The following is a 3820-nucleotide window of genomic DNA, read 5'->3' on the forward strand; positions in this document are numbered from 1 at the left end:
GTGGATTTAGTATGTCTTTCTTTCTGTATGACTGGGTAAATGCCAAGTAGTGGAATTGCTGGGTCAGTGGGGAGCTCTATATTTAGTCTTTTGAGGAGCTGCCATACTGCTTTCCATAGTGGTTGAAGGAGTTTGCACTCCCACCAACAGTGTAGTAGTGATCCCTCCTGGCCACATCCCCTCCAGCATCTGTTGTCATTCGTTTTCCTGATCCTGGCCATTCTAACTGGAGTGAGGTGGAATCTTAGAGTTGTTTTGATTTGCATTTCTTTTATGACCAAAGATGTTGAGCATTTCTTCATGTGTCTATAGGCCATTTTTGTTTTTTCTTCAGAAAAGACTCTCTTTAAGTCTTTGGCCCATTTTTTAATGGGATGGTTGTTACTTTGGGGACTGGTTTTGGAGTGATTCAATTTTTTGAGTTGTTGACATATTTTAGATATGAGGCCTTTGTCCGTTGTTTGGTTGGTGAAGATCTTCTCCCACTCTGTAGACTTCCTAATTAATTTACTAGCTATGTCCTTTGCCATACAAAAGCTCTGCAGTTTAATGCAGTCCCACTTATCCAGCCTTTCTCTGATTTGTTGTGATTCTTGGTCCTTATTAAGAAAGTTTCGACCTGTGCCAAGGAGGCCTAGTGTATCTCCTACTCCTTCCTGTAAAGTTTTCAGTGTGTCAGCTTTTACCTCCAGGTCTTTGATCCATTTGGAGTTAATTCTAGTGCAAGGTCACAAAGAAGGATCCAAGTTTAGTTTTCTGCAGGTGCTTAACCTGTTCTGCCAGCACAACTTGTTGAAGAGGCTGTCTTTCTTCCATTCTATATTTTTGGCTCCCTTGTCAAAGATTAGGTGGCCGTAGGTCTGTGGTTTAATATCTGGGTCCTCAGTTCTATTCCATTGGTCTTCAGGCCTGTTCTTGTGACAGTACCAAGCTGTTTTGAGAATTATAGCTCTGTAATAGAGTCTAAAGTTTGGAATTGAAATTCCCCCTGCACTATTCTTTCTGCTAAGAAGTGTTTTTGCTATACGGGGTGTTTTATTATTCCATATGAAATTTTGAATTGCCTCTTCTATTTCTTTAAAGAATGACATTGGGATATTGATGGGTATTGCGGTGAATTTGTAGATAGCCTTTGGCAAGATTGTCATTTTCACAATGTTGATTCTTCCAATCCAGGAGCATGGGAGGTTTTTCCATTTCCTTAGTTCTGCTTTAATTTCCTTCTTTAGGGTTTTAAAGTTTTCATCAAAAAGATCCTTTACATTCTTAGTTAAGCTAATTCCTAGGTACTTTATTTTCTTTGAGGCTATTGTGAAAGGAGTTTCTTTCCTGATTATTGCCTCATTCCTCTCACTGTTGGTGTAAGGGAAGGCAGTTGATTTTTGAGGGTTGATTTTATAGCCTGCTACTCTTCCACAGTTTTGAATCAGTTCTAGGAGCTTGGGCGTAGAGTCTATAGGATTCTTTAAATACAGAATCATGTCATCTGCAAAGAGGGATAGTTTTATTTCCTCTTTCCCTACTTGGATCCCCTTTATGCTTGCTTCTTGCCTTATTGCACTGGCTAGGAATTTTAGTACTATGTTAAAGAGTAGTGGAGAGAGTGGGCATCCTTGTCTCATTCCTGATTTTAGGGGGAATGGCTTTAGATTTTCATCATTCAGTGTAATACTAGCAGTGGGTTTCTCATACACAGCCTTTATTACATTGAGGAATGTTCCAGGGATTCCTAGTTCTAAATTTCTAAAGGTGGAACATCATTATTTCTTGTGGGGTTCTGTCACTGGAGAATTTAAGAGAGAATGTATAATTTAAAACAAAGAGCATTTCTTGTTTTCTTTTTATTAATAGTTATAACTACTATATTTCTATCACTATGTCAGACTCTCTGATAAGTGCGTTCCAGAACTTTTATTTAATCCTAAATCTCAGCTCATTAAAAAGCTAAAAATAATTTGGTTGTACGATCCCAAAGCCAGTGGCTTCCTCCTTCTCCTTTACTATCTTTAACTGTCGTGGATGGAGTAGTGAAACATTCAATTTCACTGTCTCCTTACAGCAAGAGATGGCCAGGAATCATTGTTGGCCATGGATATATAAGCAGAAATACATGTAGGTCATTTGTAAGAAAGGTTTTATTTTCCTAACAAAAGAACAAATAATGATGACACAACTCCTGCTCTTGTTGCCTTCAATGTAGATGTGTGTCCAAAAGTGTGAACACACTGTTTTACCACAGGAAAAAGACAAAGAAGATCAGAGAGAAAAAGCTGACCCTGCTATTACTAAAGCTTCCCATGGATTCCAGGAACCACCTACACCTCCAGATAGGTTGTAATAAAAGACAATGTAAGGTTTTGATCATTATTCTGCTTGTTAGTCACTGTCTCACTGCCTCAACTTATAAACATTATGGGTAGAATTTTAAAGTCCCACATTACCTATCAAGCCCAGTGCTGCCTCTTTCCCTATACTTGAGGTTAAACTAGATATTTCCTCAATTATATCTGCAGAACTTCCCAACATAAATCTAAACTTGGGTTCCAACCTTATGTAAAGTGCTAGATATGAGCTGTGAATAAGCCAGTACTATATAATATATACTGGTATAATATAGCATTTAGCATTATTAACAGAAGCAGAATTAGTAGATGCAACTTCCTAATGGCTTTTCATTTTCATTTGGCTGTAAAGTAGATATAAAAGCAGAGACAGCATGCCAGGAGTTTGGCCTACTGGTATAGTGCTCGTCTAGCATGCACAAAGACCCAAGTTTGATTCCAAGGGAGGGGTGCAGCACCAGAAGTGGTGCTGTGGCTCAAGTCATAGAGCTCCAGCCTTGAGAAGGCCCAAGGACAGTACTCAGGCACTGAGTTCATGTCCCAGGACTGGCAAAAAGAAAAAAATAATCAGAGACAGAAGAAAATGACTATGTGTAAAATAGAAGATTCAGATGTCTGTGCAGAAGTAAGACATGAACGTTTTCTTCTTGCAGTTCTCAAGCTGTTCTTAATTTAGAGACCTTTAGCTCCTCTACAACAATTTTCCGTGAAATTGAGTTATGAAGACAACTAAAGTAAAACTGTGCCCACAGATTATGGTATCATACAAAGAGATCAGGCTTTGAAGCCAGATAGGTACTTGTTAGCTCAAGCACCTGGGGTGATTTATTTAACATGTTTATGCATCAGGATTCTCTCCAATAATTCACAGGAAAGTTATAGAGTAAGCCTGTTGTTTCTGTAAAGTGCTTAATACAGATTATAGTACATATTAGCTGTTCAGTAAATTTTTCAAATTTTACTTAACTATCTTTTAGTATATTTGCCATTAGACAAAAACAGGAGGAGGGATATAGTATACTATGTTCAACCACTACATTTACTCTAAATGATACTCTGTAAACAAAATCTTTTTTAAACCCGTAATCTCTAACTATGAGGCAAGGAGATGATGGAGAGAATAATGGTTGACCCTGATGAGACGTCTGACAAAGCTGTGCCAATACTATATAACCTTAAGTTCAAAGAGAATTGAGGAAATGTAGCCACAGCAAGTTCTGTTTGCACCATCTGCCTGAAAGTGTCACTGTGGTGTCCTGGTTGCTTTTACTTTGTTTCACAAATATGAAATTGCCCAAGGATCTTTTGACACATTTAGCAGTAGGGGTCACAAAATGTTAGGTATCAAAGAAGACAGAAATCTTTTGTCATCTGTCCTTCCCTTCTCTCCTTAGATTATTCCCTTGACAAGCTCCTCATGTTGGTGGACAATGAAGTTACAAAAGCCAGTAATACACAGGTTCATGCCCTCCCAGCAC

The sequence above is a fragment of the Megascapheus bottae genome, unplaced genomic scaffold (genome assembly GCF_031878675.1).
Source record: "Megascapheus bottae isolate mThoBot1 unplaced genomic scaffold, mThoBot2.hap1 HAP1_SCAFFOLD_53, whole genome shotgun sequence".
Classification (NCBI taxonomy): domain Eukaryota; kingdom Metazoa; phylum Chordata; class Mammalia; order Rodentia; family Geomyidae; genus Megascapheus; species Megascapheus bottae.